This window comes from Pleurodeles waltl, chromosome 7 (assembly GCF_031143425.1).
Source record: "Pleurodeles waltl isolate 20211129_DDA chromosome 7, aPleWal1.hap1.20221129, whole genome shotgun sequence".
Classification (NCBI taxonomy): Eukaryota; Metazoa; Chordata; class Amphibia; order Caudata; family Salamandridae; genus Pleurodeles; species Pleurodeles waltl.
In genome coordinates this window covers 429,440,861-429,466,426 of record NC_090446.1, presented here as the reverse complement: position 1 = coordinate 429,466,426, position 25,566 = coordinate 429,440,861, and the positions used below count along the sequence as shown (strand labels likewise).

At 48.7% G+C, this 25,566-nt stretch overlaps 1 long non-coding RNA gene across 2 annotated transcripts in view; it reads left to right on the top strand.

The window, feature by feature from the left end:
- The window catches only part of LOC138304144 (uncharacterized), a 93,795-nt gene that overhangs the window by 27,513 nt on the left and 40,716 nt on the right, over positions 1-25,566 (top strand). For both annotated transcript variants that reach the window (XR_011205505.1, XR_011205506.1), the window contains exon 2: positions 108-312. This is a non-coding gene — a long non-coding RNA (uncharacterized lncRNA). The remainder of the gene's footprint in view (positions 1-107; positions 313-25,566) is intronic.

The following is a 25,566-nucleotide window of genomic DNA, read 5'->3' as shown; positions in this document are numbered from 1 at the left end:
TGTCTTCGCTCCTGCTTCCTTGTGTTCCTGTGCTGGTTCTCGTCAGTTCAGAATACTTTTTCCTGTATTTGCTCTTGCTGATATCTCCTTTTTTGTTCCTGTTTTAGGAACGTATCTTTGTGGAGGTTTTTTCCCCTTTCTGGTGTTTTTTCCCTTTGGCGCTACTTCTGAGGGACACGGCCTGCTCTTGGCATACCCATTGCCTGCAGCACCGTGGCTACCAGAAAGAGTTGCGCCTACTTGGGCCAAGGCCGAACATTCAAGAACAGGATCCACGCCACTCGCTCTGCGGCCTCCAGGGTAAAGCAGCACGTAAGTCGTGACATTGGGTGACTGTTCTGGTTTCAGTGGATATCCATTTGTAGATCTTTCTGAGCATGCAAAGGGTGTTGGAGCAGCAGGAGGAGGAGATGGCATTGACTTGCTGGGTCCTGGATAGTGAGGGGTCCAAGATGAATCCTAGGTAGCATGTGTGGTCTGTGGGAGTCGGAGTGGCAGGTCACCAGGAGTCATCCCATGCGTAGGGGGTAGAGCCGAAGAAGAGGACTTCCGTCTTGTCGGAATTGAGTTTGAGGCAACTGCTCTTCATCCATTCGGCAATGGCCTTCATTGCTTCTTGGAAGTAGGTCTTGGCGGAGTCCTTGGTGAGGGAGAGGATCAGCTGGGTGTCGTTGGCGTATGAGATGATGTTGAGGTCGTGGGATCGGGCGATGTTAGCGAGCGGGGCCATTTAGATGTTGAAGAGGGTCAGCCCCGGATTGGCTGAGAAGGGTGTGGTATTCAGACCTTCTCCAACTCTCTGTGTGCCCTCCGCTCCATCTCCCTTACAGGGCTGACCTCCTCTCGCAGTCGCAGGGGCAGATTCTACACCCCCACCTCCAGAGCCTGCACCTTCACGCCTGGAGATTGAACGGGGCAATCTGAGTGCCTTTTCTCTCCTGCCAGAAGTGGTGGATGTTATTTTATCGTCCAGGTGACACTCCACCAAATCGATCTGTTGTCAGAGTCACCAGATCCTCGGGGTCTGCGCACGTTCCCAACACGTCCACCACTGAACAGCTCCAAGACTCTGATAGATAAATCACAGAGGCTAAGAGAGTTCAAGAGGGGAAGAGGGGATTAGGAAGGGAACATCTGGGAAGGAGAACTGTAGTAAGAATAAGGTTAGATTACACAATATGAAAATTATATCTCTTGAATTCAATACTAGACTATGATTCTAAGCATAGTCATTCTGAAAACATGAACAATCTAAGAATTAAGTTTAAAATGACTAAGTTTCAAGATGGCCGGATACCTGTAAGGGAATCAAGATGAATTGAATGAAAACTTTCTTATTCAAGTACTTTCCTTTACATGAGAATCAGAAAAACATTCTGACTAAATTTTAAACCAGTCATATAAATCCTTTTTTGAGAATGCATACTAGGACCATACAATATTGCATCTAGAAACTCTGATCTTCTGTGTTCTCTTGAAATGTTTCAACACAAATTGCGCATATTGTAGAGAGATATATATATATATATATATATATATATATATATATATATATATATATATATATATATAATAATAAACACCATAAAAGGATTGTGCACCATGAATAACACAATATGGATTCAGGAAAACAAATCACATAACTTGTCAACTCGAATATTACATGATAAATATCTTAGAATAGTGGCATACAATAAACAACATGAATTAAACTTGAGGAGAGAATCGTGCGTCTTGCCGATTTGAGTGTCACCATGTAAAATGCCAAGAAATGGTAGCACGCAATGAATATCAAAGTCAAATCATCATTGAACGAATCATGCGTCTTGCCGATTCGTAAACCACAATGTAAATGCCAAGAAATAACAGCTCACAATGAATAACAAGATCAAAGTACAATGAAACGAATCGCGCGCCTTTTGCCGATTCTTAAGCCACCATGTAAATGTCAAGAAATGGTAGCGTGCAATGAACAACAAAGTTAAAACACCATAAAACGAATTGCGCGTCTTGCCGATTCTTAAGGCACCATGCAAATGTCAAGAAATAACAGTGCACAATGAATAACTAAATTAAATCATTATGAAACGAATCGCGCGTCTTGCCGATTTGTAAACTACCATATAAATGTCAAGAAATGGTAGCGCACAAGTAATCTGTTAATCATTGAAGAATTAAACCAACGTAATGAAAATTCTTGATAACGGTGTCGGGACAGAACAACCACCGTCTTACCGCCTGGAACAATGATCACCAATGAAGGATGATAGGCAGAAGCCTGGAAGATCCAATAGGCCGCCGGGACAGGAGCTCAGGAAGAAGCTGCTGCTCTGCACCGGGACCTCTGAATAGTGAGCACTTGGTGCTGGGCTGGGTCCTTTTTATAGAGCCTTGGCCCAGCCCACAACCACACCCAGGCATGTTGCAGGGAAAGTCTCTAGAAGGCCCTGGAAAGGGACCACACCCTAACACACTCTGAAAGCCTGCAGCAATACATTGCAAATGAACAGCATTTGTAAGCACATTAAAAATAAGTCTTCAGGATTGAACTCTGCAATGCAAAAGGTTAAACAACAACATATCAGCACAGTGCATAAATTACGTTGTTTTGAGAGTGCTGGGTTTTTGCATTCTAGTCGCCAATAGAGCGCGCACTGCCCTGGTGTTGACATCTATGCAAGCAGGTGGGCCAGATTTGTAGGTTGGTGTGGAGAGAACCAAATGGATCCCTTGAAGGCTCACTTGTCTGACATATTGTTATTTGCTCTTTCCTTGGCACAGAAGGGTTGTGCAGTTGCCACGGTCAAGGGCTATTTATCAGCGCTGTCGGCTTTTATGTGCCTCCTAGACCAACCCTCCTTGTTTAAGTCACCTCTTCTACTGAGGTTCATTAAGGGTCTCACTAATAGGTTTCCACCCACTCAGTTTATTATGCCACAGTGGGATCTTAATTTAGTATTGACATTTCTAATGGGGTCGCCATTTGAGCCGATGCACTCTTGTTCCTTATGTTTGCTGGTCTTAAAGACTGTGTTTCTAGTGGCCATAACATCGGCCAGAAGAGCGAGTGAGCTCCAGCCTCTTAGTGTAGAGTCTCCATACCTTTCCTTTTTTAGAGACAAAGTGGTGTTAATGACCAAGGTGGCTTTCCTCCCAAAGGTTGTTACACCCTTTCACTTGGGGCAGTCTATTACTCTCTCTTCCTTTTACCCTCCGCCTCATCCATCCAAGGAGGAAGAGAGGCTTCACCGATTGGATCCACGAAGAGCATTGAGCTTCTTTGTCGACAGGACGAGGGAGTTCAGGCAAGATGATCAGCTCTTTGTTGGATACGTGGGGAAGAGGAGAGGCAGAGTAGTCCACAAGAGAACGCTGTTGATAGCGCGTCCAGTCTTTATAAATTACTTGTAATTGGACATGCTGGAGGTCGGTGAACCTTTTAATCGAGTTTGGTTCTCCTCATCCAAGAATAGTCAGATCACTCAAATCAATAATCAATAACCATTATAATCAATACCCAATTAATAGATCAAACAACACATTTAGGAATCAATAACAATTAGTATTTTGACGCACCATGACCTTTCAGCCATGAATAACCATACCAGTTTATTAAAAGTTAATGAGTTTATTTTCCCTATATTAATAAAGCTAACACAATATATATGAGTCTCAAAATCAAATGATATACGTATACGAACATTACTAGCTGTCCATAGCGACGGAAGAAACGCAATCTACGCAATATTTGGATTATAATGCACTTGGTTATAGCAATGCAAATCACTAATATAAGTAACTGAATTTGACTAATTGCATACATCGGTCAGCATAACAAGATTTCAATTCAACATGGTGCATCAAGTGAATACCTCAACTAACCCTAATTAGCATTGGCATGTGGGGCTTCATGCAAAACAAATTTAGTTAACACAAATTTAGAAAACTTCTAGCTTGGGCTCTGTCAAAATAAGCAGTTGGTACCTAAGAAGGAAAACACAATGCATAATACAATTATCCTTTCGTAATTACCAAATACAATCAGCATTCAAGGAAAAGTCTTCATCCTTCAGGTACCGGTTCGATCAGCATGGGGCAGATTTCAAAGGGGCAAAGTTAAAGCAAGTTTCCTTGCGGCAGCAAGGAGAATGGGGCAAAAGTTACTGCATGGGCAGGACGGGGCAAAATTAAAGTTAAAGTCTCTAGGGTGAGAATTCTTAAAGTCTCTTTCTCTGCGACAGAGAAAAGGCATCAAAGAGTCATTTAAAATGGCGTCTTGAATCAGGCTTCAAAATGGCATCTTAGAAAATGGCTGACTTCTCTTTGTCCGGTGGGTTTAAGTAAGAAACGTTCCAAATTCTTCAGGGTCTTCCATTGGAGGGTTCATAGGGTGGCTTCCTTTTGACCAATGAATAGTGTCTTTCTCTTAGCACTCATTTATGCATAAGGTGTCCTTGGAACACAAGTTGCAACAAAGTTTGCCAATTATTTCTATATCAGAGTTTTTATTGTCTGCACCTGCAGAAGCTGACCTTGCTTCAAAGGGGATGAAACTAGCCTAGCACGAAACCTTGAGATAAGTGTATTACTAATTTCTACTGGAAAAATACAACCCTAAAGTAAAAGAATATGGGGGTCATTACAACCCTGGCGGACGGTGTTAAAGCAGCAGTAATACCGCAAACAGGCCGGCGGAACAAAAAAGGGAATTATGACCGTGGCGGAAACCGCCAACATAGACAGCCACTTTAACACTCCGGCGGTACAGACAAGCAGCGCGGCGGTCACCGCCAACAAGCGGCGGAAGACAAAGTACCGCCCACAGTATTACAACAGGCCAATCTGCCACCTTTTCCGGGGCGGATTCACCGTGGATAAAAACACGGCAGAAACAGCTTTTGCAATGGGAAAACGCTCACCATAATACACTCCACGAGGAAGGAGGGCACCATGGAGCCGTAACTCCAAATACTCCCTGCCATAGTCTTCCTGCTCCTCTACGAACATCAGCAACGGCGGCGCCGAAGACAACGGTGAGTACTGCACCTACGACATAGGGGAGGCAATAGTCAGGGGCACACACACGCAACACCCCCACCCTCGCACACTACAACACACACACCAATGCATTTCCAAACATAACAGTAACAACCCCCAACCCCCCCCCCGGAAGAATGCAAAGACAAAAGGGAATTCAGTACAACCATTGTAATGTATCAAAATACAGTAAGCTCATATATACATAAATATATACACATTCCAAATATATACATCACAATTAGTAGTGCAGGTATGCACATTTCAATGTCCGTGGACCACTGGGCCCAAAATGCAGAGAGAACACTGCAGGGGCATCAGATAGAAATACAACAGGCACCTCAGGGGGAAGGGAAGGGGGGGCACCTCAGCCGGATGACAGCACCACGCCAGATCCACGATGGGGCTCCATGCCCATTGATGTATCCTGGGGAGTGCAAAGCCACAGTCTCACAAGTCTTTTCAGTGGGTGGTTTGTCCACTGCTTTATCCTGGGGAGTGCAAAGCCACAGACTCTCAAGTGGATAACAGTCTCCACTGGTTCTGGAGGGAGACTGGTGCCCAGAGTGCTTCATCCTGTTAAGGACTCAGGTAGTGGATGCTGTTCTCCACTGGTTCTGGAGGGGGACTGGTGCCCAGAGTGCATCACGCTCCCCGTGACGGTCCCAGTTCTGTCACTGCCCCAGCCGCCCATGGGCTAACGGTGCTTGAGTTTGGCGGTGCTTGCTCTGTTCAGCGGTGCTTGCCCTGTTCAGCGGTGCTTGCCATGGAGGTCTTTGCCCTGTTCAGCGGTGCTTGACTTTTCTGTCTCTGACCTGTGCAGCGTTGTGTGCCATGGCGGTCCCTCATTGCCCAGCGGGGCTGTGGCTGCCGGGGCCCTCCTGGGCACTGACTCAGGCGGTGGTCTCCACACCAGTGATGACTGTGCTGCCCTCCTGGGCACTGACTCTGGCGGTGGTCTCCGGACCAGTGACGATTGTGCTGCCCTCCTGGGCACTGACTCTGGCGGTGGTCTCCGGACCAGTGACGATGGGGCTGGCGGTGGCGTCCTGGGCAGCGGGGAGGATGGCGGCCTTCTCCGCCGTGCTGCTCTTCCCAGACTTTGGCGACTTCTTCTGCCCCTTCCCCACCTTGGGAGGAGTCACAGCTGACTCGACACTCCCCCCGGGACCCTTGTGAGCGGCTTTGCCGGCAGGAGTCTTCACCCTCTCCCGTCGGGCACTGTCCAACTTCTGGTGCTTCACAGGGGGTGGACTAGCAGTGCTTTGGCTCCGTGTCACACTTGCTGCCCTGGTGCCCGGTGCACTCCACATACCTCTAACAGGCACCACTGGTACCAGACTTTTTTTGGCTGAGGTGCTAGTACGGGACCTATGAATTGGAGGGGGGGGGAGTGGTGGGACAGAGGTCAAGGTTGCTCAGGAAAAGTTTCTGACGAACACTTGGACGAGTAGCTGGAGGAGGTCTGGGAGTGGAGGAAGAGGAGGTGGTTGTAGGAGGTGTAACTTTTGATGCTTTGGGTGCAGGTGCATGTTCTGGAGGCTGTCGTGAGGTGGATGGCTGTTGGGTGTGTGTGTGGCCGCGTTTGTGTACTTTGGGAGGGGTCGTCACAGACACACTGGGAGAGGACACAGGGGACGTGTAAATGGTAGTGGGGGTGGTGAGTGCAGGTGAGTGGGGTGTGGTGCTGGGTGTTCTGGTGCGAGTCCTAGTGGCTGTAGTGGTAGTGCATGCAGGTGAGAGTGTAGACGACACTGGGAGGGAGGAGGGAGACGACGAGGAGGGGGACACAGTGGAGGCAGTGGATGTTGCTGTGTCTGTATGTGGGCGATGCTTGCGTGAGTGCCTGTGGGATGTGTGGTGCCTATGTTTGCCTGAGCTGCCCTTGTGTGTTGACGTGTGTGCAGGCTGGTCTGATGGTGTGCTTGGGATAGGCTGAGGTACAGGGGATTGGGTCTGGGTGGAGGAAGTTGGAGGGGAGAGGCTAGACACAGGGACAATGGCTGCCATCAGTGATAGACCAGAGATTGCAGGGTTCGATGATGGGCAGCCTGACCAGAATGAATGCCCTCCAGGAATGCATTAGTGTGTTGCAATTCCCTTTCTACACCCTGGATGGCATTCACAATGGTAGACTGCCCAACAGTGAGTGACCTGAGGAGGTCAATGGCCTCCTCACTGAGGGCAGCAGGGGTGACGGGCTGAGGTGCCTGGGGCGAAGGGGATGCCCACCCTCCTGGATGAGCGGGCACAGGGCGAAGGCTGTGGGGCTGCTGGGAGGGCGGTGCTGGTAGGGGGGGTGGCTGCTGTACCTGTAGAAGTGGGGGGCACAGACGGTGCCGCCACCACAAGGGAGCTCCCATCGGAGGACGAGTCCGTGTCGCTGGTTGCTGATCCGGTGACCGCCGTGAAGCTCCCCTCGCCCTCCGTCCCACTGGTGTATTCAGAGTCTGTGGTGTGGCCCTCCATGGCCATGTGGGATGCAGCCCCCTCGTGTTCCGGTGCCCCTGTACCTCCGCCTGATGATGCTGATGCACAAAAGAACAGGGAGAGCACAAAAAGAGGTGGGGAAACAGAAGAAAGACAGGTTGAGTGCATGGCTTACCGCTACCGTTGGCGGACAATACAGACACAGCAGCCCCCTGCACTACGCCGTGCTCTTGGCCTCTACAGATGCAGATCCTGGGATATGGCCTACATGGCTATGAGTGTCATCTGCACACATAGATGACACAGGGGCATGTATACCTGTACTTGGCACTCTACAGAGGTGGGGTGGAGTGGCACATGGCCTGCATTACGGAGGGGCCTAGCCTACGGAACTCGCCCTGGCCTAGGGAAACCCACAGCCCTCCTCCCCCACCCAGACCCCTCCACTGCGCGCAAAGTCATCAGAATGTGAGTGTACTCATCCCCTTGTGTCTGCTGTGATGCCCTCATGTGCCCATCCAACTCAGGGTAGGCCACCGCCAGGATCCGGAACATCAGGGGGGTCATGGTGCGATGGGCACCCCTCCCACCAGAGACGGAGCACCCACTGTCGTAAAAGATGGGAGGCCATCCCCAGCTGAGCCTCCACCGTCTTCTTGCTCCAGCAGCGAATGTCCTCCCATCTTTTACGACAGTGGGTGCTCCGTCTCTGGTGGACCCCCAGGGTCCGGACGTCCTTGGCGATGGCACGCCAAATATCCTTCTTCTGGTGGGCGCTGACCTACATGACATGTACAGGGGAAGAAGAGAAGTCATTACCAACTGCACCGTCAAAGTGAGTGGCCCACATCCCTGCCCTTGCCATGTGGCACATGCATTCACACTCCTTCATGCTCGCAGAACTCTGCCCCCTTCCTACTTACATCCAGCCCTCTCCACTCAGGCATAGCCCATACAACTTGCACCCTATGTACTCACCTGTTGGTCTGGAGGACCGTAGAGTAGCGTGTACTGCGGGAGGACCCCGTCCACGAGCTTCTCCAACTCCTGTGCAGTGAAGGCACGTGCCATTGTCTTTTCCAGACCGAGGTCACAGCAGCACTTGCAGTGTAGGTCCTCTCCTGTCGAAGATCAGGTATCGAGTGATTGAACAGATAGAAAATGGCAGTGATGTCCGCGGCGGTGCGTATCATCACCCCCGGCGCACTTCGTCATTGGCTCCTGCGACCCATAGGGTCCAATGTTAACCAATGCAGCATTGCGCTGCGGTCTACGACCGCCTACCGCGACGGTGTACAACACCAGCCCAGTTACCTCACATCCCATTGTCCCACTTTAGAGGTCAGGCATCCGCCATTTGAGGGGCCCACATGGCTTCATTTACAACTGCGTCACACATACCTAGGCCTGGACTCAACACACATACAGGAAGCTTTTTGTATTTAGTGTTGTGTTCTGTGTAGCTGTGGGTACATACCTCAGAACTGGTTGACTCCGTGGTCGCTGTTGTCCTTCCTAGGTACCGTCAGCTGGGACATGTGAGGAGATGGCGGAATCCTCCAGTGTACCGACCGCTGGTGGACCTGTTGACAATGGAGGAGCGACATTTAATCATCACCTACAGGTTTGACCGTGCCACAATCCAGGAACTGTGTACCCAATTGGAGCCAGACCTTATGTCACCAATCCGCCATCCCACAGGAATCACACCTCAAGTGCAGGTGCTATCAGTGCTCTATTTCCTAGCAAGTGGGGCATTTCAAACAACAGTGGCCATGGCATCAGGGATGTCCCAGCCTATGTTTTCCAACGTGTTGTCCAGAGTGTTGTCTGCCCTGCTGAAACACATGAGGAGCTACATGGTTTTCCCTCAGGTGGAGGATTTGGCTACAGTTAAAGGTGACTTCTATGCCCTGGGACATATCCCTAACATCATAGGTGCCATTGATGGGACCCATGTAGCTCTGGTCCCCCCCCACAGGAGTGAACAGGTGTACAGGAACCGGAAGAGTTATCATTCGATGAATGTACAGATGGAATGTTTGGCAGACCAGTACATCTCCCAGGTAAATGCTATGTTCCCTGGCTCTGTGCATGACGCCTACATCCTGCGGAATAGCAGCATCCCTTATGTGATGGGTCAACTCCAGAGGCACCGTGTGTGGCTATTAGGGGACTCTGGTTACCCCAACCTGTCATGGCTACTGACCGCAGTGAGGAATCCCAGGACCAGGGCAGAGGAACGCTACAATGAGGCCCATGGGCGGACTAGGAGGGTGATCGAACGCACCTTCGGCCTCCTGAAGGCCAGGTTCAGGTGCCTGCATATGACAGGTGGTTCCCTATTCTACTCACCAAGGAAAGTGTGCCAGAATATCATCGCCTGCTCTATGCTTCACAATCTTGCTTTGCGACGCCAGGTGCCTTTTCTGCAGGAGTTTGGTCCAGATGACGGTGTTGTGGCAGCTGTGGAGCCTGTGGACAGTGATGAGGAGGAAGCTGAGGAAGAAGACATTGACAACAGGGACTCTGTCATACAGCAATATTTCCAGTGACACACAGGTGAGAACAATTTCTTTACTAGTACATTTACTTTCACACTTCTACCTCTATCCTGTCTGTCAATTTGAAGCAGTATTTGGTAACTGAGTTGTACATTTCCATTACGGTTTCACAGGTGTGGTTACCAACGTGTGTCATCTGCTTGCATCCTTCATGGACTTGTGATGTGTGACATAGGTATGTTGACATTACATTTTCGAAAGGATTTTGTCATTGTCATAGATAATACACATTTTAAAAATCACAGACTGACTCCAGATTGTTTTGTGGTTCAAGGGTGTTTATTGAAGTGCTAATTATTGGAGGGGGTGGCAAAATGGTGATGGGTGATGGTGGAGTAATGTCCATGGCAGAGTCCAGTCTATTAGTCTCACAGGTGTACTGCCCATATGGGCATAGGAAGTGGAGCTGGGGCAGTTCGAATATGGACAGGGTAACAAAGTGGACAGTGGGATGACAATCAGGGTGGTCTCATTTCCTGGCGGGGGTCTTGCCATCGTGCTCTGTCCTGTTCCTGGATCTCAGGGACCGCTTGCGGGGTGGTTCTCTGTCTGCAGGGGGTGGGGTGCTGGTGTGGTGGTCCTGTGGAGGGGCGTCCTGTCCACTAGCGCCGGCGGAGTTTGTGGGCAGTTCATCGTCCAGGCTAGTGTCAGGGGCCCCTTGGAGTGCCACGGTGTCCCTCATGGTCTTCTGTATGTCCTTCAGCACCCCTACGATGGTGCCCAGGGCGGAGCTGATGGTTCTGAGCTCCTCCCTGAACCCCAAATACTGTTCCTCCTGCATGCGCTGGGTCTCCTGAAACTTGGCCAGGACCGTAGCCATCGTCTCCTGGGAGTGGTGGTATGCTCCCATGATGGAGGAGAGGGCCTCGTGGAGAGTGGGTTCCCTTGGCCTGTCTGCCCCCTGTCGCACAGCAGCCCTCCCAGTTCCCCTGTGTTCCTGTGCCTCCGTCCCCTGGACCGTGTGCCCACTACCACTGCTCCCAGGTCCCTGTTGTTGTTGGGGTGGTGGGTTATCCTGGGTTCCCTGTAGTGGTGGACACACAGCTGATTGACGTGTCCTGGGTACGGAGGTATGGGTCCGCTGGGTGGGTGATGTGCTGGTGTTACCATAGGGTGGAAGGTCAGTGTTGGGCTGTGCCTGTGCGAGGGGAACCGACTGTCCCGAGGCCCACGATGGTCCAGGCTGGTCATCTGGATCCAATTGGCCAGAGCTGCTGTCATCACTGTGGGCCTCTTCTGTGGGTGGGGTTGAGATGTCTGGACCCTCCTGTCTGGTGACGTTACGTAGTGGTCCTGCAGGGGTATAAAAGCATGATTATTGCATCTGTGTGTGTCATGGTGTGCAATGGATGGGTGAGCGTGTACCGCAGTGCTAGCATTCCTGTGTGGGGGCTTGTGTGATAATGGTTAGGGGTTTTTATGGGTATGTGCAGTGGGCATGCTTTAGTGATGGGTGTCCATGCTTTGTTGTGTCATGCAGGGCTTGGTGTTGGGATGGGTGGTTTGTGTTATTAGTACATTAGTGAGGAGTTGGAGTGATAGGGGAGAGGGTCAGGGTGGGGTGTGTGATAGCATGCAGGTAGGGTGGGGGATATGATAGTTAAGATTTGACTTACCAGTGTCCATTCCTCCTCCGAGGCCCTCAGGATACATAATGGTCAAGACCTGCTCCTCCCATGTTGTTAGTTGTGGGGGAGGAGGTGGGGGTCCGCCGCCAGTCTGCTGAATCGCGATGTTGTCTCTGGAGACCACGGAACGCACTTTCCCCAGTAGGTCGTTCCACCTCTTCCTGATGTCCTCCCGATTTCTTGGGTGCTGTCCCACTGCGTTGACCCTGTCCACGATTCTTCGCCATAGCTCCATCTTCCTAGCTATAGAGGTGTGCTGCACCTGTGATCCAAATAGCTGTTGCTCTACCCGTACGATTCCCTCCACCATAACCCTGAGCTCCTCCTTCGAAAACCTGGGGTGTCTTTGGCGTGCCATGGGGTGGTGTAGGTGATGTGTGGGGTGGTGTATGTGGTGATGAGTGTGGTGATGTCTAGTGGTTTGTGGTGTTTTGTGCGTGGATGTTGTGTGGGTGATGGTGTTGTGTGCCTCTGTGTGGTGGGGTTGTCTATTGCTGTGCTCTCTGTCTGTCGCCTTCGTCTCGAATTTTTGGTCGTAGGGGTTTGTGGGTGATGTGGGTGTGTGTTTTATATTGTGTTGGGTGTGTGGGAGTGGTGTTTGTATGTGTATCAGGTGTGTGTATTTTGAATTGTCCAATGTGGCGGTGTTTTGGAGATGTGTGTGTATTTTGAGCGCGGCGGTGTGTACCGCGAATGGAATACCGCGGTTGAAAGACCGTCGCATGGATTCGTGGGTCATAATAGCATGGGCGTGTTTCTGTTGGCGTGACGGTGGAGGATTTGTTTTCGCCAGTTTATCACTGACCTTTGGTGTGGCGGACTTGTGTGGGTGTCTGATTTTTTCCGGATTCTGAGATGTGGGTCATAATAGCTGTGGCGGAATTCTTACGGCCGCTGCAGTGTATTGGCGGTCTTCTGCACGGCAGTAAGCGGCTTTTACCGCCAATGTTGTAATGACCCGCTATGTCTTTGTCAATACAAGTGAAAACCACGCAGTTAAATTTGAGACCAGGCAACTAGGCCAAAGCCAAACAGTTTCGACAAGAAAATCATGGAATACATCTGCAATTATGACGGATTACTACATGTATCGATTCTTCATGATTAATTAAGCTCGTTTATAATAATGGCGAACTACCTTGTGGGCACATTTTCCCACATACATTATTTTTCTTTGCTAAATTCACACTGCCTTATACGATTTTGTTACATGATTTATGAATATTTGTTAGCCTTTCTTTTTCTGCTTCATCACTGTCCAGGTGGGTCATTCTCTGTATCAAACTTTGTTTTTCCTTAGCAAAGAAAGAACCACCTGTGGGGCTTCGAGCTCTTTCCACCAGAGCTAAGGCTGCTTCATCGGCCTTGGCTAGGGGTGTTCCTGTGGTTGACATCTTCAAGGTGGCAACTTGGGCATCCCTCTATAGTTTTGTCAAACATTATTGTTTGGACTCTGAGGTCAGGAGGGATGGCCATTTTGCACGCTCAGTGCTGCAGGATTTCTTGGTTTGACCATTCAGGCACCCACCTCCGGGGGTAGTACTGTTTTGGGACTCTATTCTTTAGGTGAGGAATCAACAGGTAGGTGTATCCATCAGAAGAATAAGTTACTTACCTTCAATAACGCCTTTTCTGGTGGATACATTAATTACTTGTGGATTCCTCACAGTCCCACCCGTCTCCCCGTTGCCTGGCTGGTCTTACCACAAAATCCGTGGGTGAGCACCGTCTTCTTGTATATTTGTATATAATGATGGCATGTATATATGTATTTCTTTCCCTATTTGCTGTATTTCAAAGGAAACATGGTTGAACTTGACTATGTATATATGTTTCCATATGAGGGTGATGTTGCCATTAGTTTCTTTTTATTTTTATTGTAATAGACATTGCGGTTTCACTTCACTTGATGCGATTATATTTCTCTTCAAGGTCAGTGTTCACCTGTTCGCCTCAAAGGCACGTAAAAAATGGTGATAACTGACGTCTGCACGTCGACGAGGGCATCTTATTGCCTAAATGACGTCATACGGCGTCGCGTGGAGTCCGGCAATTGTGACGTCATCGTGAACATGCAGAGCTAGAAGAAAATTTCCGTAGAAGCTGGCGCGTGGGGGAAAATTCTTTAGGTGAGTAATCCACAGGTAGTTAATGTATCCACCAGAAAAGGCGTTACCAAAGGTAAGTAACTTATTCTTCTTGCTGCTACCATGCATAACAAAGGTACATTGTATTGGCCGCTTCAGATATAACTGAAATGGCTCATTCTCTCTTACTTTCCTTTTTTTAATGACATTTCAGTTTGTGATTGTGGGGGTGTTTATCTGTGTATATATGATTACACTGGTGAGGGTTTTCCCGTTCACTGCGGTTTTATCACACATTATAGATTTAAACCTAAAACAGGACAGCCTAAATGTGATCCTGCTGTCCGAGACACCAGGTGCCCATTCGAATCCCTTCAGGAGTCCATCTTGCCTGATCTACTCCTTTAGGTATTGTATGCCAATAGCAAAGCAAAGGTTGGGTGATGGGAGTAGAAAACATACCTTACCACTTATGTGTCCTTTCTCTTCTGTAACTCACTCTGCCATCTTCCTTAGATCCTGTCTGACTAGGAGTACACCTGAGTCTACCATGCCAATGCAGGTTTTCAGGTCCTGATGAGTTTTATCAATGGCTTGTAATATTGATGTGTCAGAGATTTGAGCTACGCCCTCACCAAGACACATTTCCTTGGCCCGCTCTTTAGTGTCACAATGGTGGCTGATCTGGTGATTTCTTTTTTCTTTTTTTAGCCATTTGGAACCAGGAGGAGCGACTGGCAGTTCTAGTTGGGTAGTGTCCAGTGATGGGTGCTATTGGATTGAGTATGTCCAAAGTGTATCTTCTATGGACAGAAGTACCCTGTTAGAAATTGGGTCTTTTGTTGGCAGTCAGGTTACCCCCTGTCCGAGCAAGGACCCTCACTCTAGCCAGGGTAAAAGAGAATACCCCTCAGCTAACCCCTGCTCACCCCCTTGGTATCATGGCACGAGCAGTAGGCTTAACTTCAGAGTGCTAGGTGTAAAGTATTTGTACCAACACACACAGTAACTTAATGAAACACTACAAAATTACACAACACAGGCTTAGAACAATAGACAATATTTATCTAAACAAAACAAGACCAAAACGACAAAAATCCAAAATACACAAGTCAAGTTATCAATTAAAAAGCAAAAAGAGTCTTCATGTAGTTTTAACCACACACTAACACTGTTAGCATGAAAATGTACCTTGGGTGCGTCAAAAAATAACCCCGCACGGGCGAGGGTGAGTCAAAAATGGCTTGCGATGCATCAATTTCACTCACGAGCGAGACCCTGCGTCATTTTTCCTTTCATCGGGTTGGGGCGCATCGTTTCTTCTCTCTGCAGGAGAGCGATGCTTCGATCCGGTCAGCACTCTCGGATCCGGGCAGGCCTTGCGTTGTTTTTACACACCCAGCGGTACTTGCATCAGAAATCCAGCCTCATGATGATCCTAGAACCACACAGCGCAGGTTGCAATCTAATCAGCCTCCGTCAGCGATGCTGCACGTCGTTTCTCCAACTCCGTGGGTCAATTCTTCGGTCGCGTTACAGGCGAGCATCGATTTTCAGCCACGAAGCCGGCGGCGTGCCGATTTCCCAGCTGCAGATCGGAGTCGCATCAATCTTTTCCCCGTACGGCGTTCTGTGCGTGGATGTCTTCCTCTTAGGCTGGCAGCTTCTCCTTTCAGGGTCACAGGAACTGGATGGGCTCCGCAGGGCAGAGTAGGAGTCTGTCCAGAGACTCCAGGTGCTGGCAGAGAGAAGTTTTTGCTGTCCCTGAGACTTCAAACAACAGGAGGAAAGCTCTAAATCAAGCCCTTGGAGATCTTCACAAGATGGAAGGCACACAAAGCCCCGTCTTTGCCCTCTTACTCTGGCAGAAGCAGCAACTGCAGGATAGCTCCACAAAGCACAGTCACAGGTAGGGCATCTCTTCTTCCTCAGCTCTTCAGCTGTTCTCCAGGCAGAGGTTCCTCTTGGTTTCCAAAAGTGTTCTAAAGTCTGTGGTTTGGGGTGCCCTTCTTATATCCAATTTCTCCTTTGAAATAGGCCTACTTCAAAGCAAAGTCTCTCTTGAATGTGAAATCCTGCCTTGCCCAGGCCAGGCCCCAGACACTCACCAGGGGATTGGACACTGCATTGTGTGAGGGCAGGCACAGCCTTTCAGGTGTGAGTGACCACTCCTCCCCTTCCTCCTAGCACAGATGGCTCATCAGGAAATGCAGACTATACCCCAGCACCCTTTGTGTCACTGTCTAGTGTGTGGTGCAAACAGCCCAACTGTCAAACTGACCTAGACAGGGAATCCACAAACAGGCTGAGTCACAGAAATGGTATAAGCAAGAAAATGCTCACTTTCTAAAAGTGGCATTTTCAAACACACAATCTTAAAATCAACTTTACTAAAATATGTATTTTTAAATTGTGAGCCCAGAGACCACACACTCCACATGTCCATCCACTCCCAAAGGGAATCTACACTTTAATCTGATTTAAAGGTAGCCCCCATGTTAACCGATGAGAGGGACAGGCCTTGCAACAGTGAAAAACGAATTTAGCAATATTGTACTGTTAGGACATTTAAAACACATTACTATATGTCCCACCTTAACCATACACTGCACCCTGCCCTTGGGGCTACCTAGGGCCTACCTTTGGGGTGTCTGACATGTAATAGAAGGGAAGGTTTAGGCCTGGCAAGTGAGTACACCTGCCAAGTCGAATTTACAGTTAAAACTGCACACACAGACACTGCAATGGCAGGTCTGAGACATGATTACAGAGCTACTTATGTGGGTGGCTCAACCAGTGCTGCAGGCCCACTAGTAGCATTTGTTTTACAGGCCCTGGTACCTCTAGTGCACCTTACTGGGGACTTACTAGTAAATCAAATATGCCAATCATGGATAAGCCAGTTACATACACATTTTGTATAGGAACACTTGCACTTTAGCACCGGTTAGCAGTGGTAAAGTGCCCAGAGTAACAAACAGTAAAATCAGAATCCATCACACATCAACAACCTGGGGAACAGAGGCAAACATTTTAGGGAGACCACGCCAAGGATAAAAAGTCTAACATACCCCATCTGATGGGAGTCTTGTGTCATGTAGTCAGTCTTAACACTCCTGGGTGTATGATTGACGCTACCTCGGTCCCTGATGCTTCACAAGTATCGGACTTGCCCTAGCTCTTTACTATCCCTGGCTCTTCATTGGTTGTCTGTACATCTCATAAGAAAGTGGATGTGTGGACCTCTCCCATGTCTGTTCCAAGGGCAGAGATTTACTGTTTCACTGCAGCATGGGTCAGCAACATGGAGCTTCACCTCTGAACAGGCTTCACAGCACTGTTCTCACCTCCAAGTGTCAAATATTCTTTAAATGACAAGTTAAAGCATCATTTCAGGGGCAGAGTGCCTTTAGCACTGCACGGCTCTGGACATAGTGGGTCTTGTCACGGATCCAGTGGTTGCGGTAGGCCTCCTCTGTGCCTCTTCCCATCAAGCGATCTGCACTTTAAAGTCTGAGTGCCAACTTCATATATCATCTTCACAGGGGGAACAATCATCTTCAAGAGAATGTTTTGCATGACCCACCTCACTCTCTTCTTTGTCTCTTGCTCTAGCACTGTTTTTCAAGTAGAGGGGGTAAGAGCAGTCACAGAGCTTTTTATTGATTTTTCTTTTCATCACAGTTCCACTTCACCCATTCAAATCCCTGCTTGCCTGGGCCTCTATTATCCAGAGGGGGGGTACACCTTGCAGCTTTCTCTTAGAGGATGACCCGACCCAACCCCACTGGGAAAGTCGCCACCACTCCGCTCTGCAGCACGGGTCTACAGCCCAAATTGGGATTGCTTTCATGTGTAAATATGGGCCCCCGGTGCTGTAGGCCTACCTCCTTCCGCCTCCTCGCCGCCACAGGGTCAGTTGGCCCCGGGCTTGAAAGTTCATCTGACAGGCCAAAGATGTCTTTACGGAAGAGGAGATGCAGTGCTTAATCTGTAAAAGAATAAGTGCCAGCACCCACATTTTTGCTCAGAAACCCCCGGCCGACACTACTGAAAATCGAAATCTGAGTTGCCAAATACCAAAGCTGCATAGTGGTGATACCACCTCATGCCTCTTTCATCCACCACAAGACACTGATGGCCCATTATCTCTCTCATGCATGTTCTTCTGCATATCTGATTTCTCCCCCATTTGTCACTGTTTTTATGTCTTTCTCTTCCTCCTTCTTTCCCTCTTCTGTGTTGTTCTTTTTCTTGCTCGGGGCCAAAGTCTGTTAAGGAAAAATAAGTGCCTTTACCCAAAACTGAGTGCCAGTGGGCCCCACCTGCTGAAATTAAACACAGGGACGATTAAGCCACAACTCCTAGCCAAATACTTTGCTTTTTGCCTCTGGTCTGTCTTCTGCAGTTCAGAGAGTTATCTTTACCGCCACTGTGTCTCCTTAGGAGCTCCAACAAGACTGTTCTGATATGGCGGCACACAACGTTTTCAAGAGTCTGCATGCTAATGTCCCGAGATGCGATGGCAAGTCTTTTGCCAGGATTTAACATAGTTTGAGGTGCTCAGGCCAAGGCTTCTTCTTTGCTCAGCTCTGCCTCCTGTGTGTAGGCTTTTGATGGTCCACTACACTTAATCATCCACCACTTTTTTTGGATTTGCATCTAGTTCCCTGGAACAGTATGGCCCATATTTATACTTTTTGACGCAAAACTGCGGCAACGCAGTTTTGCGTCAAAAAAATTAGCGCCGGCTAACGCCATTCTGAAGCGCCATGCGGGCGCCGTATTTATTGAATGACGTTAGCCGGCGTAAGCCGCCGGCGCGTCTGGTGTGTGTTAAAAAAAACGACGTACACCAGGCAGCGCCGGCGTAGGGGGATATGGAGCTTGGGCGTCAAGAAATGGGGCAAGTCAGGTTGAGGCAATTTTTTCGCCTCAACCCGATTTGCGCCATTTGTTTTCACTCCCAACCCCCATAGAAATGACTCCTGTCTTAGCAAAGACAGGAGTCATGCCCCCTTGCCCAATGGCCATGCCCAGGGGACTTCTGTCCCCTGGGCATGGTCATTGGGCATAGTGGTATGTAGGGGGGCACAAATCAGGCCCCCCTATGCCACAAAAAAAAACAAAAAAAAACACTTACCTGAATTTACCTTAATGTCCCTGGGATCGGTCCCTCCAGCCTTGGGTGTCCTCCTGGGGTGGGCATGGGTGACAGGGGGTGTCCCTGGGGGCATGGGGGGGGCACCTGTGGGCTCCTTCAGAGCCCACAGGTCCCTTAACGCCTGCCTTTTGCAGGCGCTAAAAAACGGCGCAAAAGCGGCCGTACGTCATTTTTTTTGACCCGCCCACTCCCGGGCGTGATTTTTGCCTGGGAGTATAAATCCCACGCACATGCCTCGGAGTCGATTTTTTTAGACGGGAACGCCTACCTTGCATATAATTAACGCAAAGTAGGTGTCCACGCTAAAAAATGACGCTAACTCCATGGACTTTGGCGCTAGACGCGTCTAACGCCAAAGTATAAATATGGAGTTAGTTTTGCGTCGAAATTGTGTAAAAAAAAAAAACGACGCAATTTCGGCGCAAACGGAGTATAAATATGCCCCTATGTGTTTAGATTTATGAGTGTGTCTGGTGAGTGGACGTCTGATGATTAGTATTTGAGTGCCTGTGAGTGGGCATCTGATAAAGGGTGTGTATCTGAAGGGTGTAAGGGTGTTGTATGGCAGCTCTGCAATCCTCAGGTCGGTGTATAGACATCTAGTAGCTCTTGGGGCTTATAATTGTATTTGGTTGTCTCATAGCATACGATGATCTATCTGAATCTGGACAGATGTCTTTGTGTCAGAATAAGTGGTTATGTTGGGATTACAAGTTCCCTACATATTTCTGGTGAGTGTTCTCTCCTACCATGTATCGTTTTCGTTTATAGTGGGTACCTTGTGGTACTTACACCTTGTGCCAGGTCCAGTTATCCCTTATTAGTGCATTAGAGGTGTTCTAGCAGCTTAGGCTGATAGGGGTAGCTATAGCAGAGCAGCTTAGGCTGAACTAGGAGACATGCAAAGCTCCTACTATACCACTTATATCACTTAGCACTATATCATAAGAAAACACAATACTCAGAGTTACTAAAAATAAAGGTACTTTATTTTAGTGGCAATATGCCAAAAGTATCTCAGAGGATATACTCCCTTAGGAGGTAAGTAATATACACAAAATATACACACACAACCAAAATCAGGTAAGTAAACAGTTAGAAAAGTAGTGCAAACACTGTAGAACACAATAGAATGCAATAGGAGAAAATAGACCTAGGGGCAACACAAACCATATATTCCAAAAGTGGAATGCGAACCACGAATGGACCCCAGGCCTAGTGTAGTGTGTAGAGGGTCGCTGGGAGTGTAAGAAAACACTAAGGGTGTCCAAGATACCCCACCCCAAGACCCTGAAAAGTAGGAGTAAAGTAACCCTACTACCCCAGAAAGACTGTAAAGTCGAGATAGGGGATTCTGCAACAACTGACTGCAAAGCACTGAAGACGGATTCCTGGACCTGAGGACCTGTAAAGGAAGGGAACCAAGTCCAAGAGTCACGCAAGTGTCCTGGGGGGCAGGGGCCCACTAAACCCCGGATGAAGATGCAAAAGGGCTGCCTCCGGGTGGAAGAAGCCAAAGATTCTGCAGCAACAGAAGGTGCCAGGAATTTCTCCTTTGGTCAGAAGATGTCCCACGGCGTGCTGGAGGATGCAGAGTTGTTTCTGCGCAGAAACATAGCAAACAAGCCTTGCTAGTTGCAAGAGTCGCAGTTGAGGATTTTGGGTGCTGCCAGGGCCCAGGAAGGGCCAGTAGGTCGCCCCTTGGAGGAAGAGACAGAGGGGGCGCTCAGCCACACGGAGAGGCCACGCAGAAGCAGGCAGCACCCGCAGAAGCACCTGAACAGGTGTTCAGAAGATCTGAGCACGACGGTCGACTCAGCACAACAAAAGGGAGTCCCATGAACTCAGTGAGTTGGCCAATGCAGGACGGAGTGCTGGGGACCTGGGCTAGACTGTGCACGAAGGAAGTCTTGCAAAAGTTCACAGAAGCCCTAGCAGCTGCAGTTCACGCAGTACACAGGATTACTGTCTGGCGTGGGGGAGGCAAGGACTTACCTCCACCAAATTTGGACAGTAGGGCCACTGGACTGTAGGGGACACTTGGATCCAGCTCCTGTGTTCCAGGGACCACTCTCGTCAGGATGAGAGGGGACCCAGAGGACCGGTGATGCAGATGTTTGGTGCCTGCGTTGGCAGGGGGAAGATTCAGTCGACCCACAGGAGATTTCTTCTTTGCTTCTAGTGCAGGGTGAAGGCAAGCAGCCCTCAGAATGCACCACCAGGAAACAGTCAAGAAAGCCGGCAGGATGAGGCGCTACAATGTTGCTGGTAGTCTTCTTGCTACTTTGTTGCGGTTTTGCAGGCGTCCTGGAGTAGTCAGTGGTCGATCCTTGGCAGAAGTCGAAGAGGGAAGTGCAGAGGAACTCTGGTGAGCTCTTGCATTCGTTATCTGGTGAGATACCCACAGCAGAGACCCTAAATAGCCCTCAGAGGAGGATTGGCTACAGAGAAAGGTAAGCACCTGTCAGGCGGCGGCTCTGACGTCACCTGCTGGCACTGGCCACTCAGAGCTGTCCATTGTGCCCTCACACCTCTGCATCCAAGAGGTCTGGGACACACTGGAGGAGCTCTGGGCACCTCCCCTGGGAGGTGCTGGTCAGAGGAGTGGTCACTCCCCTTTCCTTTGTCCAGTTTCGTGCCAGAGCAGGGCTGGGGGGGATCCCTGAACCGGTGTAGAGTGGCTTATGCAAGGAGGGCACCATCTGTGCCCTTCAAAGCATTTCCAGAGGCCAGGAGAGGCTACTCCTCTCAGGCCCTTCACACCAAATGGAGAGGGTGTAACATCCTCTCTCAGCGGAAATTCTTTGTTCTGCCTTCCTGAGACTGGGCTGCCCAGGACCCAGGGGGGCAGAAAACCGTCTGAGGGTTGACAGCAGCAGTAGCTGCAGAGAAAACCCCAGAAAGTTAGTTTGGCAGTACCCGGCCTCTATGCTGGAGACCCGGGGATGCATGGAATTGTCACTCCAATACCAGAATGGTATTGGGGTGACAATTCCATGATCCTAGACATGTTACATGGCCATGTTCGGAGTTACCATTGTGACGCTACATATAGGTATTGACCTATATGTAGTGCACGTGTGTAATGGTGTCCCCGCACTCACTAGGTCTGGGGAAATTGTCCTAAACAATGGGGGGGCACCTTGGCTAGTGCCTGGGTGCCCTCACACTAAGTAACTTTGCACCTAACCTTCACCAAGTGAGGGTTAGACATATAGGTGACTTATAAGTTAATTAAGTGCAGTGTAAAATGGCTGTGAAATAACGTGGACGTTATTTCACTCAGGCTGCAGTCCTGTGTAAGAATTGTCTGAGCTCCCTATGGGTGGCAAAAGAACTGCTGCACCCCATACGGATCTCCTGGAACCCCATACTAGGGAATTATAAGGGTGTTCCAGTGAGCCAATCAGAATTGGTAAAATTAGTCACTAGCCTGCAGTGACAATTTTAAAAGCAGAGAGAGCATAAACACTGAGGTTCTGGTTATCAGAGCCTCAGTGATACACTTAGGCACCACACAGGGAACACATACAGGGCATACTTTATGAGCACTGGGGTCCTGGCTAGCAGGATCCCAGTGACACAGGTAAAAACAAACATATATACAGTAAAAATGGGGGTAACATGCCAGGCAAGATGGTACTTTCCTACACTCAGTCCCTTTGCTTTTATTTTCCTCCATTGCACCCACCAGTCATGCATCCTTCAACGGGCCTCACTATTAAATTAAGTGAGACTCCTGTGCAGTACTCTTAGGCAGAGGCGGCCACAGAAAGTGGGTGTCTTTAGGGGTGCACCTGTTCCTAAGCAGGGTTTTTAGGAATAGTAGAAGTAATAGCTCAATTTGTAGTGGATGGGAAGATTCTTATTGCCCTCCCTTGTGCGAAGTTGTTGACTTCCATGTATGCGAATTACAAGTGCAAGATGTATGGATATTGTCTGTACAGAGTAGGATGAGGGTAGAGCCTAGTTGCGTTTCAGGCACAGTATAGAAGGGAATCTGTTGTGTGTGTGTGTGTGCGCGCGCAGCAACCCAAAATGGTGGGATTTGCACAGGACTATCTATCACATAAGGGCTTTGACCTGTATTCTAACATTATTGTGTAGGTCTATAGCCCCAAAATGAGCATACATCAAAAAAAGATATTTAAAGGATCGTCCTGCCTACAACGTCTTGATGCATGCTTCATCATGGGCAACCCCCCCACCACTGAAGTAGAATAATACCATTTTAGTGGACTCAACCAATGCCTGCTGGCTCTCAGATCATTCTTAAAACAGGACAATACAAGGATCCATATAGTGTTAGAAATACCTAAGGGTAGACCCCAAAAGTATCCTTTTATTATGGGATACCCTTGGTACAATAACAAGAACTATTTACAATGGTTGTAATCAGTAGCAGCTCGCGGGCCGCGGAAGGGGCGGGGCAGTGAGGCACGGAGGGGCAGGGAGGGAATAAACATTTAATTAAAAAATAAAAAACCACTTACCTTCTCCGCCGCTCCTCTGTCCCTTGATGCTCCTCGCTGCAGGCACAGGCTCCCAGCGTGCCCTGCGCCAATCCTGACGCTGCTCATCAGGATTGACAGGGATCTCCCAGCCAGGGAACTCCCAGGCAGACTGGGAGCCTGTGCAGTTGCTGGGCTAGAGAGAGCCTACAGTGCATGTGTGTTTGGCCAGCCCGAGACGGCTGGCCAAACACACATGCGCTGTGAAGAGGGACTCAGTGCACTTCCCCCGTGGCTCCACCCCTTTCAAAGAACACAATAATAAACATTGTTTATTATTGTATTCTTTAAAAGGTTTTGGAGCTGCTGCTGCTGGTGGGGGGGGGCAACGTTCCTCCACCCAAACGGAGGAGCCGCCACTGGTTGTAATGTTTAACCGTTATGAGTTAGATTACCCTTCTCTGTGCCAGCACGTTTAGATCATTAGTGATTGGCTGATACTGGTCACTGGTCTTTTTCAGGACTACGGACTCCCTGTCTCAGTGTTGCAATGTATTCATGAAATGAAAAGGAGGTATACATCTCTCCTATCTGATGCATATTCAATGTAGTGATCCTATATCAGAGTTACAAAGATGATCATACAGAAAGCATAAAGCAATTCTGTTGTTCTGGATGATGATGGAGCCTTTTTCCTGTTATTAATGATTGAACAATTCCCAGGATGCTTGTTTACAGTCCAGGATTGACCTTACCTGGCAGTTCAGGCTGGACTGTTCCTATGCGGAGCAATGTCAAGACTAATTTGCATATGGCTGGGTCCAGACTGGGGTGGCATTGGGGGGAGGGGGTAAAAATGATGGATTCAGGCCAGATCCCTGACTGGGGGATGAATGTTTCACATTGTTTAGCATTTGCATTTGGCAGTCATGACAACCATGTTTTGGACTAAATCCAAAGGTTTGCAGGGAACCTTGAAAGGGAAAGCACCAGAGTTCCCTGGAAGTTGTTCTACACGTGTCTAATCATAAGTCTCTGCGATGAGGTAAACTATGGGTACTCCCACGGTTTGTCCATAAATTCATTGTCATGGCTGTTTCACACTGGGTTAAAGCTTGATGCCAGAAAATTAATGGGAATCTGAGTCTGTCCTTTATTTGAATGTCACTCTGTGGATTTTCATGCTGGCACTCTTATGCACAGAATAAAAACTGAAGGAGATACATTTAAGGTAGTGGAATTTGAGAGGCAAATGCAGCTATCTCATCAAAATTACTGACACCTGGAAGACATTTGGCATAGATGTATTTTCAATCATCTTAGAAAAATACATCTCAGCAGCAGCAACGTAGTTACACTCCACTTCCATTGAAAGCAATGTTAAAGAATAAATGGAGGCCAACAGTCAGCAATAACATTAAGTAAGCCATGTGTGGCTTCAAAGCAATGGCTTATACCTGAAAGGTGGAGCACTGTATAATGCCCTGTAAAGTGTACAATCTAATAGAAGACTAATAAGTGCTATCTCTTGTAAGTTACACAGTGAGGCTTAAACTCGTGCCGAAGTGCTTTCAGTAGATTTTCACTAGCACCTTCACAAGGTTACTACCAGGCTTACTTACCACATCTTGCTTTCAAATTAATTCTCTGTAGAATATGAGCTCTCAATTAGATGCTCAGCTTGAGAATCATGCCCAGGACATGTTGGGGAGCACTCTGGTGTGCACACATCCTCTCACCACATCCCCCCACCTATGGTATTCTAAAATGATTCTTCTGATTTTGTCTCATAAATATGAAAGTAGGAGGGCTCTGGACTTGATATTTCCAGATCCCAAGACACAAGACTGCAGTTGAGCTGCTGTTGATCTACCCAGGGCCAGCCTCATCACAGACAGTCTCTCGAGGTGTGATTCTGCCAACTCCTTAACTGTGCTTTTCAGAAGTATTTGCTCAGCACTCCTGGCTCTGTTGTTGTTTGCTAAAGCCGTTCACTAAGGGCCGACTCCACATACAATACATGGGTAGCCTGACTTGCCACCAAGGTCTCACTGCCATTTTGGTAATTTTCCTTTGGTTCAACAGGACTGCCATCCTGCTTGCTGCAGCTTTGCAAATTGCTATTTTAATCCTATGGTACATACTTCCCCCGAAGTGCTAGAGGCCCTGAAAGTAGAGCATTGCTAGAGATTCACCAGATAGTCC